The sequence below is a fragment of the Myxocyprinus asiaticus genome, chromosome 3 (genome assembly GCF_019703515.2).
Source record: "Myxocyprinus asiaticus isolate MX2 ecotype Aquarium Trade chromosome 3, UBuf_Myxa_2, whole genome shotgun sequence".
Taxonomy (NCBI): domain Eukaryota; kingdom Metazoa; phylum Chordata; class Actinopteri; order Cypriniformes; family Catostomidae; genus Myxocyprinus; species Myxocyprinus asiaticus.
In genome coordinates this window covers 38,950,775-38,966,447 of record NC_059346.1, presented here as the reverse complement: position 1 = coordinate 38,966,447, position 15,673 = coordinate 38,950,775, and positions in this window count along the sequence as shown.

Here is a 15,673-nt window from a genome sequence, read left to right as displayed (position 1 = left end):
TAACTATAACACTGTTGATTTTCTACAAGCAGAATAAATCAGAAATTGTTGTAACACAGTTAAGATATTATAAAATGCCAAAAGCGATTGAAATAAATGTACATTTTGATGTCCTTGGCCAATGTTTGTCAAGTTTTTAAACATTTTATTTATTTATTATTTTTTAAACAAATTTTCAAAAAGGGGGGTCTTTAGTGCCATTGTACACTGATCAAGAATACAATGTATATGCATTTTGAATGGTTTTCAGTACGGGTAAAAAATGATCCATAAGACAAAAGGAGGGTGCTGTTTCTTAAGACAATAGGAGGGTTAAGCATATCTAATTCCCTTATGGAGAAATTTATTATTTATTTTTTATTTCACATTTAGCACCTGACTTTTTATGATTATGTGACATTTTTTGTGCTGTTAAAAAGAGAAACAAAAATGACCTTTATGTATCATACAGTATACATATAATACACATTTAATACTATTACAATTATATCCACCTTTTTCCTCACATCTCCACGGGTGGCACCGTTGCGATGAGAGAATTTCTCAAGGATGCTCCGCACTTCCTCTTAGTTGTTGGTATTAGCTTCTGTAGACAAAGCTGATGATGGTGAACAGCGGAGGCTCTGGAAGAGTTTGTGCTGTTAGAGGGTGTTATAACAGCTACAGAAGGCTTATTCATTTGGGGACTGCCATTGAAAGTGTATGTCTATACGTAGCTTTCAGTGAGAAAAAGATTTATGTTTAGAAAACATGGACTGTTCTACATGTTTTGACTGCTGTTTGGGATGTTTCAGTGCTTGGTAATGGGAAGAAGCTGCGAAGCAGAAGCATGCGCTAAGCATAATGGGTAATTTCACTGTCCAGGAAAATCATGGATTCTTTTGTGTCTTTAGAAGAAAACTCTGTTTCATGGGTTAGATTTGAGTCATTTTAAATATGTGTAGTTTTAAGGTCATCGTTTTTTAAATATTTGGGATGGTTTTGTGGTTCTGGTGTCTGGGATGTCAGGAATACAGGCAGCATTGTTTTCAGGGATACGATGCAAACCAGATTCTGCGGCAGACCTTGCTACGGCCCAGCTTAGATCTGCCTGTGGAGAGTGGGGCGGGCCGAGCGACGATTGTGCGGAGTGAGGCCGGGATGTACACCTGGAGCGAATTATCCTGCCCAGCTGTTGGTGACTGCAGTGTTGGCGGGCGGGGGATAAAGCTGCAATGAGAGCTGTAGTCGAGAAAGACTCTGGGAGAGAGAGAGATGCAATGAAGGTGTGTGTGGAGCTGAAAAGCGGCCTTATTGTGTGCAAATGAAAAGTACAACAATAAATGTCTACGTGTTTTGTAAAGCCAGCCCCAGCATCCTCCTTTCCATGAACTTTTACACTGGTGCTGAAACCAGGGAAGGAAGGATGCACCATCCAAGGAGTCCTTGCCGCTGACTGGTGGTCGAGATGCCGAGAGATGCCGGTGGCGCTGGAGCCCCACGTCAACAGGCAACCAGAAGGAATGGGTCCAGTGCCGTCACCCGGCGTCGCAGACAGAAGCAGGACAGCAGGCCGAGGACCACTTGATGGCATATCTGGGGCCGGCGAGCTCCTCTCTCTCTCCTCTCCCGACCTGAGTTTGGCAATGGGGGTATGTGGTAAGCAGGGCGGAGCAAACGGCGTCTGGGCAGAGCGAGGCCAGGAAGATAAGTGCCGAATTACTTTCACCTGCATGCCACACTGGTCTCGCGTTCCAGTGAGGGGCGGCGGAAGTATTTAAGGAGAAGAGATAGCAGCAGACGGGAGAGAGAGATGCACGAAGCTGTTTGTGTGTATCTGCGTGTCAGTGTGGTGTTGCTGAAAAGCAAACCTTTTGTGTACTGCTGAAAAGCGGTCTTATTGTGCGCAACTGAAAAGTGCAACAATAAATGTCTATGTGTTTTGTCAAGCCGGACCCAGCATTCTCCTTTCCACCACTGTTACACTGCCATTTGCTGTAAATGGGAGGGCAATTTTTTTTATAAACCTAGTGCAGAAGAAGAACTGTCCGCTCAGGTTGTACAATACATTGGACCCTTTACTGGGCCTGGATTAGAGGTCTGCAACCCGACCCGGGCCCGACGGATTTCAGGCCAGGTTCGGGTCAGTTTTTCAAAGTAGAACTTCGGGTTCTACTTGAAAAAATAAACAGGCTTACCGAACTTGTTTCGCGCATGCACTCTCATTCACAGACACGCGCGAACAGACGAGTTAGGGGCCGTTCACACCGAACGTATTTTTGCATGCGTCTGTTCAGTTTTCCCATTGTTTTCCTATGTAAACACATGCTGGACAAATGTCTTTGACATTTGCACCACGTCTCGCTTTTTCTTCAGCGTCTCGTGCAGGACCGGTACATTTTAAACACCATCAAGTTAAAAAGAACTTAAAATTTTCAATTTTAGACACCTGCGCTCTGTTTCATTCTTTGCGCTGAGTCTAGATTGATTTAGTGCAATTTTCACAAAGATTCAACAATCTGAACAAGTTCAGGCTGCATAGAGGGGACTGTTGCAGTGTTTCATATTATTCCAGATTGTTCTGCACCAAGTGAGTTTCAGCAAATAAATGGTAAGTCAATGCTTTTTTCACCCCTTCTGCTGTAGTGTATTAAGTGGCTATTGTGCCTTGTTAAAACTGTGTATGTTTACTGTTTTGGCAGTGTTACGAATGTTGCCTATATGCTTACATAAAATACAGCCTATTGCAACAGTACTTGCTAGGAGAAGAAATTAGATAGTAAGCGATTTCAGGTTCGGATCGGATTCATGCTTAAAATCTGACAGTATTGTTTGGGCCGGGTAGGGTCGGGTTCGGGTTTCATTTTAAGGCCCGTGCAGGCCTCTAGCCTGGATATGGTATATGATTAGTGGATTTCAAGTCAACTAAACTTTTGAGCATTTGCCCAGGGCAGCCAGTTTTACAGTCTTATAAAAATCAAAACTGACCATGTATCTGTCAATAAAGGTCTGCTGTATATTGAAGTAATACAGATAATTACTTTAAGCTGAAGCGTGTAATATTATTGATGTTAAAATACTCCTATCCCAACTTGATATGCAGACTATAAGTAAACCATTCATAGGGTTATTCCCCAGAAAAGTGTAAATAGTGTGGCTGTGTGGCGCTATCAAAACATTACTCCTTTTGTAAAGAATCCTGACCAGCCCGACACAGCAACACTGGTTCAACTAATGATGTGAGAATTGGGCGGAACTATCTGTTTGCTAACTAATAGAAGTGGGCGTGTAATTTCCATTCCAATTCCATTTGGTGATTGTTGGTGCCAGACGGGCTGGTTTGAGTATTTCTGTAACTGCTGATCTCCTGGGATTTTAACGCACAACAGTTTCTAGAGTTTACTCATAATGGTGCCAAAACACACACACACACACACACACACAAAAACATCCAGTGAGCAGCAGTTCTGCAGATGGAAATGCCTTGTTGATAAGAAAGGTTAATGGAGAATGTCCAGACTAGTTCGAGCTGACAGAAAGGCTACGGTAACTCAGATATCCACTCTGTACAATTGTAGTGAGCAGAAATAGCATCTCAGAATGCACAACACGTCGAACCTTGAGGCAGGTGTGCTACAAAAGCACAAGGCTATGTCTGGGACTTTATTAGGACTATAGTGTTCCTAATAAACTGCTCAGTGAGTGAACACAAGGACTACGTTTACATGGACACCAGAAAGCAGCTGTGTGAGAAAGCAGCGCTCCCATTTACATGCACTGTAAAACCACAGCAATGTAATTGCCCCGCTTGTGTAAATAACAAATATGGCATCTGAGAAAGACTTCACCATTTTATTCCCCGTTGCTATTGCTTTATTTCCAGATATTCCAGAGTAGTTGCTGTGTTTGTTTTCTTAACTTTTTGTCGTGACCTGCAGTGGAATCACGCTGCAATAGTGAGATTTCCCTCTTACGTAATACACACGAACGTGAGGGGCCGTCAATATTTTACATTGGTGTGTATAAATGGGTATAGTTTATATTGTATGTGCTTTTCCCACTGTACCTCCAGAAATGTTTAATTCTTTGCACTGTGTTAATTTGTTGTTGGGCTCCATCCTATGACGTATGTTATCCGGTCTGTTCACGCACATGCGCACTCCTCAAAACCCTGTTGGAACACCGCTTATGCGTTTACATGACCACATAAGCTGCGTTCTCCGTGAGAAACCTGGATGTGTTAAACCGCTTTCTCTTAATCCCTTAAATGGCATAAGGATATCATCGTTCTTGTTTACATGACGTTTCAGAACACTGCTTTCTGCAAAAACCCTTGAATAAACAGTTTCCTTAAGTGCATGTAAACGTGGTCAATGTCTGTTGATTGATAGAGGGCCCAAATGTGTGCCCTGTAGACTCATTTAAATTATTTATATTCAAAAACACTTTCTGCTACCAGACATTAACAGCTTGTCAAAATAATTATGGATAGATGTTTCAGCTAATGACAAGGAAGCTAGAATGATAGGGACTTCTAAAAACATTGACCGTGGTCCTAAACACACTTCTAACTCAAGGCAGTTCCGGTGAGTGAAGAAAAAAATAAACAAAAATATGAGTGATAGGACTGCAATCCTTTAAATAATGTCTGCTCACATACTTTAAATGCACTGACAATACTCTTCAAATTCACTATAAGGCACAAAGTAGTAGAGGTTACATTAATCATGACAGGAAATCCATACCACTTCAACTTCTCAAAATATCCAATTATTTGGTGCCTCCTTTTTTATTCGTTTATAGCTGCCAACAAAGAGGATAAAATACAATATTGATATTTCAAGTTTGGTGTGAAAAGAAACCTCAAAACAAAAATAGTCTAGTCGATGTGTAGATAATGGATAATACATCCTATATAAAAATCTATAACACAATGTTTTTAAGACGATTTTGTCTCGTAACATTTTGTGATCCTTTTATCTGACAAAATAAGTATGTGACACATCCCTCTCATCCTGCTACCATATAACATTTCATTGCATACAGTCCACATTTAATTGAATGGATAGAACACATGTGGCCAGTGTTCCCCTTTCCTCTCTGCCAAACACATATGTGCCAAAATATCCAACTCAGTCGCGTCATTCCCATTGAAACTGATGGAATGCGTGCCCCCTCCAATTTTTGTGGCAAACTGATTTTTAATGCAATAAAAAAAGGTCAAGTTTATTTTTTAATCACATTTAAAAACAACCTAGGTTGATGAAAGTGATAAGTTTTGAGCAAAGATTTAAAAACGGACAATGTGGAAGCAGCTCTAACAGACACAGGCAAACAGTTCCAAAGATTAGGGCAGCCACAGCAAATGCTCAGTCCCTTCTGCACTGCAACCTGGATCTAGGGACATACAGAAGCCGGCAATTACCTGATCAGAGGGATCTGGAAGGATTGTGTGTGCGTAGTAAGTCTGCAAAATATTGTGGGGCTAAATTATTAAGGGATTTTAAGAATTTTAAAATCAATACGATATCTGACTGGCAACCAATGCAGAGAGCACAGAATGGGGGTGATATGATCACGTTTACGGCTGCCTGTCAGAAGTCGAGCAGCCACGTTTTGAACCATTTGGAGATGATAAATGGAAGAATGGGGCAAACCAAAGTATAAAGAATTGCAGTAATCAAGGCACGAGGAGATGAAAGCATGAATAACAATCTCGAAGCTCTTCCTGCAAAGGAAGGGTATAGTTTTTGCCAGCCGCCGTAAGTGAAAGAAGCTCGAGCTGATGACAGCATTAATTTGCTTATCAAACTTAAGGCTGCGTCACTTTTTCCAAAATTTTAGATAAAAATGGATCTAAAATTAGCAAGGACAGCAGGGTCAAGAGTGGGTTTTTTAAGAAGAGGAGACACTGTAGCAAATTTAAAACAATTAGGAACAGTCCCAGTAGAAAGGCAGTTATTAATAATACACAGGATGTCAGGACCAACAGTATCAGATTTGTTTAAGAAATTGCATAGGAACGATATCGTGAGGAGAAAAGGTAGGTTTTAGGTGCTCAGTAATTTCTCTTTACTGTTGTACGTGAAACTTGTGTTGAGTGGGTAGAATTCAATGAAACTGTCAGCTGAGGACATGTGAGACATCTATTTCTCAGACTAGAGACTCTGATGTACTTATCCTCTTGTTTAGTTGTCCATCTGGCCTTCCACATCTCTTTCTGTCCTTGTTAGAGCCAGTTGTCCTTTGTCTTTGAAAACTGTAGTGTACACCTTTGTATGAAATCTTCAGTTTTTTGGCAATTTCAAGCATTGTATAGCCTTCATTCCTCAAAACAATGATTGCCTGACGAGTTTCTAGAGAAAGCTGTTTCTTTTTTGCCATTTTTTTGCCTTTCATGCCAGTCTATTGCATACTGTGGCAACTCAAAAACAAACACAAAGACAAAGACAATGTTAAGCTTCATTTAATGAACCAAATACTGTGTTTGATATAATGGCAAGGGATTTTCTAGTACCAAATCAGCAATTTAGCATGATTACTCAAGGATAAGGTGTTGGAGTGATGGCTGCTGGAAATGGGGCCTGTCAACTATTCCTTGAACAATTGTGAGCCTCCTATGTGCGTTTTTTATTTTTATTTTATTTATTTTTTTATTGATAGGGGTATGTGACACGCCATTCTCACCCTATTGTAGAATTGTATGTCCACTGTTTTCATACAGTGGACATACACTGAAAAATTAGATGCTAAAGAAGATATCCTCTTTGTTCAGCCCATATTTCCCAGACATCGTCATTAGCTTAATACAGTATCTCCAAAACAACATTGAATTTGGGGGGTCACGTGACGCCATGCAAGAAGCAGACGTGTGAACGACGAGCTCTGTGCACTTTGCTAATTTTTTATTATTCTCATGTTATAATCTGGTGAAATTCGATACACCCAGTTACACATTTGCTCTTTGAGGTAAAACATGGCAAAGAAGTCAAAATCCCCGGGCTCTGGAGACATTAAAAGACACTTACGTGTTCTGGATGAAAGGCCCGACAGGCCTACAGATCGGGGACTCGATTTAGATGGCGCGGCGGGAGAGGTGATCCAGTGTCAGTTGTCCAACATGTCGGTGATGCTGACGAAGTTTCTTGCTGACTTGGAGGATCTCGCTGTAATACGTCGATCGATTACGGCGATGGAAATAAAATTCTCTGAGATAGTTACGAGAGTGACTGATGTTGAGAGACAAATCGATTATTTGGAGTCTTTGGAGAGGGAATAATCCGCTAATCCGCCCGCGACCAAAGTTGATTTGGAACGGGTTCTTGAAAAGCTTGAAGATCTTGAGAATAGAAGCCGCAGGAATAACGTTCGAATAGTTGTAATTCCTGAGCATGAGGAGGGCAGAGATATGGTGAAATTCCTGGACGAGCTCTTCCCGAGTCTGCTCGACATAACAGGCCACAAGCAGAGTCCCTGCTCACAGATCTGCTGATGGAGATAGGCCCCAATCGATTCTGGCCAGATTTCTGAGATCATCCAATAAAGATCTTGTGTTGTGCCAGGTGAGGAGCAAAAGAAAGCTTTCTTGGAGGAATCATAATGTTTTCTTGTTCCCGGACTTTGCGAGTTCAACGAGAGAAACGCGATTGGTTCAGGGAATGCAAGAAACTCTTGCATCAACGTAAGATCGCTTTTGCATTGATGTTTCTGGCCAAGATGAGAATAGAAGTGAAGAATGGTTGCAAAGTATTTACATGTCCCAATCAAGCAATGTCTTTTATAGAATCAATAGGTGAGTACACCATCAGATGTGAGTAAACCATCAGAGTGGGTCAACTTGCTGTACTTACTACGGCTTTTGAGGAAGCTGGGCGTCATTTTGGTTTCTTTCTGCGTTGGTTCCACCTAGCAGTTTGTTTTGTGAATAACACTTTTCCTTAAAGAAACTTTTGCATTGACGGAAGATCACTTTTACTTTTACATTGAAGTTCCCGGCCAGTTTGAGAGTGGACACTACGGATGACCACAAAATATCTACATGCTGCTCACACAAAGGATGTCTTTTATAAAGTTGACGGATTGAGTAATTCATGGTATATACTTTTATGCGGCCTCCGAGTGAATTTGACTTGATCATCCGGGGAACCGGGATGCCGGTTTTGTTTCTTTTTGCATTGGTTCTGCCTAGTGGCTGGAGTATGTTCAGTTGAATAACACTCCTTTGGAACAGCTGGGGACTAATCTTTCGTTCTTCATGCTTATGCCTCCTGCTGGCTGGAGTTTGTTTTGTTGAGTATTTTTACGGGACACTGGAATGATTACGTCATCTGCTGGACTCATAACAGCTGGCTCACTGATCATTCGTTTGTCTGTCCGAGGAAACTGAACGGATTTATATCAGCTGAAATTTGTTTTGTGGAAGATGACACCTTTGAGACAGTTCGGTGAATTAATCTACATGTTCTTTGTGTTCATTCTGCCTATTGGCTGGGGTTTATTTTACAAAGTATTTTCTGTTATGTAATTTTGCCTCACAAATGTATGAGGCAAAATTGTGCATTCCGATGGCAAAGTTGTCGTGGGGGCTCGTGGGCGTTCATGGACCTTTTGAGTTTAGAGGGATTGTCGCCAGTTGGCGCTGTCGTGTGCTGGGTTAATGCGCGTGCTTTTCTTTTTTCTGTTTGTTTTGTTCGGGGGGAAGTTCGGGGTTTGATTGTTTCACTAATGGGGAATGTGGTCTGTATAATTTTGTTTTTCACACACAATTTATTTTTTCTACTATATCAAAATGTCAGATGTTAATATGAGTGTACTATCTCTCTCCACATGGAATGTAAATGGGTTGGGGCACCCCATAAAAAGAAGGTAGGTTATTTATTTTCTTAAACGTAAGAAATATGATATAGTGTTTCTTCAAGAAACGCATCTTTCCCCGCAGTAAGCTGAAAAATATGGGAAGATATGGGGTGGACATGTTTTCTTTAGTTCTCAAGTAAGAGCAATGGAGTCATTATATTGATTAATAAACATCTACAATTCAAATATCTCAAACAGATTAAAGATAAATTAGGGAGAGTAATTATTGTTTTAGCTGAAATTCAGGGCAAAGGTTGATTTTGGCTAATATTTATGCACCTAATGCTGATGATTAGGGCTTTTTTTTAGATCTTGAAGTGATGTTGCAAGCTGCTGGCACCCCTCATGATATAATATTGGGAGGAGACTTTAATCTATTGATGGACTCAGTCCTTGATCATAGTGAGGCAAAAGTGTGTAAGCCCCCTAGAGCAACAATGTTGCTTCACAGGATGTGTAAATATCTTTGTCTTACAGATATTTGGAGACTTTTGAACCCATCTGGTAGGAACTATACATTTTTTTTCATCAGTCCATAAGATTTATTCTAGAATAGATTTTTTTATATATCTAAGTCCCTCATTTCATCTGTTGTTGATTGCTCAATTGGAAACATCTTAGTTTCAGATCACACCCTGGTGAGTTTAGAGGTGTTGCCACATATCGAGAAAAAGAAATCATATAGTTGCCGCTTTAATGTATCCCTTTTGCAAAATCCTGATTTCCAACAAATGTTAAAGACTGAAATCAATGTTTATATGGAGACCAACTGGTCCTCAGTATCCTCTGTGGGTGTGGCTTGGGAGGCATGGAAGGCGGTTCTTAGGGGTCGAATCATACAGTATGCCTCATTCATCAAAATATCCAAAGCACAAGAACTCGTGGAGTTGGAGGGAAATATTAAAAGTGCCGAGGCAGAGCTGAAGCACTGTTTGTCATGTGATGTCCTCAGAGAATTGACCCGATTGAAATATAGATATAATACTATTTTGTCGCAGAAAGTGGAGTTTTGGTTATTCAGGGCAAGACAGTCATATTTTGAGTTGGGGGATAAAGCAGGAAAACTTTTGGCTAGATATATAAACAGAGAGAGTCTTTTTCTACCATTCCCTCAGTGAAATCTGCTGGTGGTGAAATATTTACCTCGGCCATTGATATTAATAATGCTTTTAAGGAATTCTACCTTAATCTCTATAGTTCCACGTCTTCGTCTACTGATGAAGATATTAGAAACTTTGTGGAACCATTAGAACTCCCTAAATTGATGACTGAGCAAAAAAATTATCTTGATTCTGAGATAATCTTTGAATCTGAGTTTTTCAAATCATATGCTACAGAACTGGCTCCACTTTTGTTAGAAGTTTATACGGAATCATTAAAGAATGGAAAGCTTCCTCCAACCATGACACAAGCCCGGATCAGTCTGATTCTTAAAAAGGACAAAGATCCAAGCGAGTGTAAAAGTTACCGTCCAATTTCCCTGATCCAGTTAGATGTAAAAATATTGTCAAAAATTCTGGCTAACCGATTAAGTGAAGTTATGACATCTCTTATACATATAGATCAGGTGGGGTTTATTTGGGGCCACAGCTCTTCTGATAACATTAGGCATTTCATCAATATCATGTGGTCAGTGGCGAATGATCAGTCTTGATATGGTAGAATGGGATTATCTTTTTAAAATTTTGGAAATGTATGGGTTTGGGAGTACTTTTATTGGTTGGATTAAATTACTTTATAGACACCCTGTAGCAGCGGTACAAACAAATGGATTAATTTCAGATTATTTTACTCTGGATAGGGGCACTTGGCAGGGTTGCCCTCTTTCCCCATTATTATTCTGTCTTGCCCTGGAACTATTAGCAGCCGCGATAAGAAAGGAGGATGATTTTCCAGGGGTGATTGCGGGAGGTGTGGTGCATAAGCTTCTGCTTTACGCAGATGATATTTTATTATTCGTCTCCGACCCCACTAGATCTATGCCTTGCCTCCATAGAATTATTAATTCCTTTTCCAAGTTCTCAGGATATAAAGTCAATTGGTCTAAATCCGAAGCTTTGGCTTTGACAGCGTACTGTCCAGTAATGGCCTTCCAGCCGGGCGCCTTCCAGTTGTCCAAACAGGGCATTAAGTATTTGGGAATTTTATTACCAGCAAATTTGTCTGATTTAGTCAAATTAGAATTAAATAGAGTTAAATAGAGTTAATTTTGATCCCTTAATAAAAGGTTTTCGAATGATGTGGACAGGTGGGCTTCATTACACTTATCGATGATTGGGAAGGTTAATGTAATTAAAATGAATTGTATTCCAAAATTCGACTACCTGTTACAATCTCTCCCTATAGATGTCCCCCTCTCTTATTTCAGGCAATTTGATAGCATAGCAAAGTCCTTGATTTGGAATGGTAAGCGTGCCAGGTTAAATTTTAATAAGTTACATAGGCTGATGGACAAAGGTGGGCTAGGCCTACCCCAGATTCTGTTTTATTATTATGCATTCAGTCTCAGACATTCAGATATTTCTCTAAATGTTGCCTCGAGCCTATGGCTAAACCCCAAACTATGCATTAATAAGTCCCCTTTTTGTTGGTCTGAGTGGATTGCGAGGTGGGTTAATACACTCGGTGATCTTTATGAGAGTGGTGTGATGAGGTCCTTTGAAAATTTGGTTCAATATTTTGGGATCCCCAGATCTCGGTTTTTTTGGTATCTTCAGCTACGACACTTTCTCTGTACTATTTTTGGGAATAGCATACACCCCCCTAGAGTGGCAGATACTCTGGGAGAGGTGATTTCTTCTTTTGGAAAAGGCCATGAGGCATCAGTGTATTACTCCTTATTAATTCAGAGTCTGGGGGAAGGAGTCTCAACCACTCTCAAGAGATTAGGGGAGAGGAATTTAGACCTGGAATTGGAGGAGGGAGAATGGGCTAGGATTTTAAAAAACATAAAAACTGCATCTAGAGATGCAAGGGTGCGCATTATACAATTCAAGATTTTACATCGGTTCTATTGGACCCCCTCTAAATTGTATAGGCTTGGTCTTAAAGACACACCCTTCTGCTGGAGATGCCAATCAGATTATGGAGATTTCCTGTGGGGGGGGGGGTGCAGAGTCTGGTATGCGAGGTGTTAGGTATTCAGGTATTATTCTGCCCCAGACTCTGTATGTCATTGACATTGTAAGTAGACACATAAAGAATTGGGTCTTAACCAGTGTCATGATCACCAGGCAGATCATTTTGAGGGGCTGGAGGTTGGCTGGAGCACCCACCTTTCAGGAGTGGTGCTCGGAGTTGGGAAGGGTGGCGGCCTATGAGGAAGTTACATTCAGAGGAACGGGGAGGTATAAAGTGTTCATGGAGAAACGGAGCAGGTATTTGTCATTTGTGGATGTGTGATTATTGTTGTTCTGTTTTAAAAAAAATTATTTTATTTATGTATTTTTTTTTTTATGTGTGTGCATGTGTGTCTGTCATTTAAGACCACTGTTATGTTGCTGGGGTTAGGGTGGGATTGGGAGGGGGAAGAGTAATAGTTGGGGTTAAGTTTGATTCTATGTATATGTGTTTTGTTCTAAGAGGTACATTTATGTGAATCAATAAAAAATTGTTAATCAGAAAACAACATTGAATTTGTCTCAGATGACAAGAATGACTGAGAACAACATGCGTCACCATTACCATTGTAGCAAAACAGGGCATTGTGCCAGTCTCTGAAAAGGCCTTGTGATTTGTTTGTGCTTTAAAACAATGGTGAACTAAAGTCAAAAATTAAAAGTAAACTGTTGGAAGAAAAGCATGGAATACAATAATTTTTTGAGTTTTCTTTTCTTTCTTTTTTCATTTTTGTTTTGGCTCATCTAACAGATGTCACCAGAGATATCTTTAGGCAGATTGTTTTTCTGAGGTTGTCGCTAAATGAGCAGGGACATGCCCAGGGGGCTGGCCACTGTGGCCCGAGCCACTGCCCCCTTTGCCCACAAGGGCTGAGGTGTCTCTCTGGGTGAAATAACTTACTTTACTTTTGTTCACTTATCAAAGGCTTTAATAGCAAATTACACATCAGAATGCATTACAATAAAATGTATTACATGTGATTGTTGTGTGGTGTTTTATTCTATGCAAAATGTCATTATTTATTTTGTAGAAACCTACTATTATACATTAATCGGGTCAGGTAGTTTTGTTAATTGGGTCTCCAGTCCTTCATTATAATTCATATCATACAAACAGTCCAATATTTCTATTTGCATATTCAGAATGCCAATAAACATATTCAAATAATCCCGTAACACATTTTCATTTTGGTTATCATTACCTTTATTTTCTTTAACAAGTGATCAAACAATCATATCAGTGGTGTCAAACACACGGCCCATGCAGATCAGTGGTTTGGGGGAAATATTAATGTAAGATATACTAAAAACTTTAGTGCCCATTTATTATTTTGGTGTGATATATTGATATTCTATTTTTAGCTACAGAATTACAGATAAACTCTTTAATGTGTTGTGTTGCATTAAAGCAGTAGAACAGTACGTGCGGGGGATTGGCTCTCTCACATACAAGCGAATTTGTGCTTTTCAGATGACACTGCCTCTGTGATTGACACAACTGTCACAGAGCAATGCAGGACATTTGACATTTTTAAGTTTGTGCAAGTTGCTTATGGCAATAATGACAACAGGGACACAAAAGATATAATAAAGTGAAATTCACAGTTTTTTCTACAATTTTCTCCTCTGAATGATTAGCAGTTAGAGGTGATACATAGCCTAATGATTTGATGCTACTGGACATTGACCATTTGTCATGGTTTGGGCCACTGCACCTCAAAATGTTTGTGCACAACCATGTAAATGAGCCACAAAAAATGTGAAAATTTTCCTTGAAATAAAGAAAAATGTTAATTGTGCTACAGTACACAATCACTTTTATCATCAACTGTTGTTTTAGTTGTTCAACTAAAATACATTTGTTTTATTCATTTAACATTTGCCTCTTGGTGCATGATCTTTAGTTGTGATCATTTTAACAACTCCAGCACATTGCCAACATGGCTAACAGGTGTGAATATAAATCTCAATATGAAAAACCCACCCACCAATTTGATTCCATATAGTAATTTATCCCAGCGAGTTGCTTACATTTACCTTTCTGAGATAATATCCAACAAAAGCCTGAAAAACACAACCGCAATCTGAATGAGTCAGTTCGTTTACACAGCTCATCTTTGGAAGAGAAAAAATTGCACCATTACCAGTGTGAGATGGTTTGGAAATCAAATTCCCTTCAGTTTCCTGTCAGAGACTGCCTTTTGCTCAAGAGTAATAGACTGCAAAGCATGGCTAGTTTTGTTATTATCTTCATTAAAATTCAATGTAGCATTACTGATATATTTTACTTCTTGTCTGTAGGTAAATGTGCAGTTTGAGTTTTAGGGGCTCAGCAGCAGTCACATTAAACCTATGAGCATGTCACATGGAATTGATCACTGTAATTTTACCAAGTAAGACATGTTCCACAATCACCAAACTTTTGTTGGCCCAGGAACAACATTCTTAATGTTCTAACCCCACCCATTTCGCTATCCCTAAAGTCTGACTGGTTGATAGTAATGTTGTTCCAGGACAATCAAGAATACTGATCCAGGAATATGTCCTACTTGGCAAAATCACACTCACATATGGGGTTTGTTCCTGCAGAGCTCAAGCAAAAAGTTCCACAGAGTTCCACGGAACTTGAATGCGTATGACTCACAAAGTTATACACATCTGTACTGATCTCACTGTGAATTCGGCAACAGTAGGTCGAAAGTTCTGCAGCTGATATCAGTCTTTGGACCCCAGTGGCCAAAGTTGGGTTTGTTGTTGAGCATAAGGGCATGTGTGATCTCCAGTTTCCAGGTCAAATGTTCACAGAGTGGAGCCAAAAGCTATAAAGCGAGTTGAGTTTAGTTGTAAATTATGTGCTACAGTAATGAGGAATGCATATTTTATTAACCATACACCCTAACCCAAATGACATAGAAAAAGGTAAACACATTTGAATAGATTAAAAAATGTATGATGGGAGATGCCGCTTGTCAGTAATTCAGCTGAATGGTGACAATTTCAGGGTACCGCAACATTCGTTAGCAACATGCCAATTTCCTGTGTGATCAAGTTGACATTTCCCCCTTAAATCTTTAAGCTAATTTAAGTATGCTTTTAATGAGAGTGTAGTACTCTCAGCTCCGTTTAACACATTTTACCATATTCAAATCCATTCCACAGAATTCCACAGATTTCTCCCCAAAAAGCGGAAAAAGTCTGCAGATTCCATCTGGAATTGCATTTGAGCTACTTGAAGCTCTATAACACATTTTCCCAAAGGGAATCAGGAATGTGAATAACTGAGAGAAGATGGTTCCAGTTGTGTGCACCCTGTTTACATTGGAAAGACAATACATTTCTAGACTTTTTGAAGGAAGCACCAGACAGAAGGAAAATGGCATCACTGCCTTCTGTCATCTTCATGTAATTGATGTATAAACGTTCATCAGGGTTCTCAGACACACTTCTATACTCTGCTGGAAAAAAACAAACAAACATCTTAAACCAGCCTAAAATGGTGTGCCAGACTGGTTTAAGCTGGGGCTCCAGCCTGTGTAAGCTGGTGCTCGGCTGATTTAGCTCCCAGCTGATTTAGCTCCCAGCCTGAACAAGCTGAAAAGTCCCAAAACCCCTCTAAAACCAGCCAACAGTCTAGCCTTACTTAGCTGGGACACCAGCTAAGCCCAGATAACCAGTTTAGGCTGTTTTTAGCTGTTTTTGTTAGCAGGGTAAGAATGTAG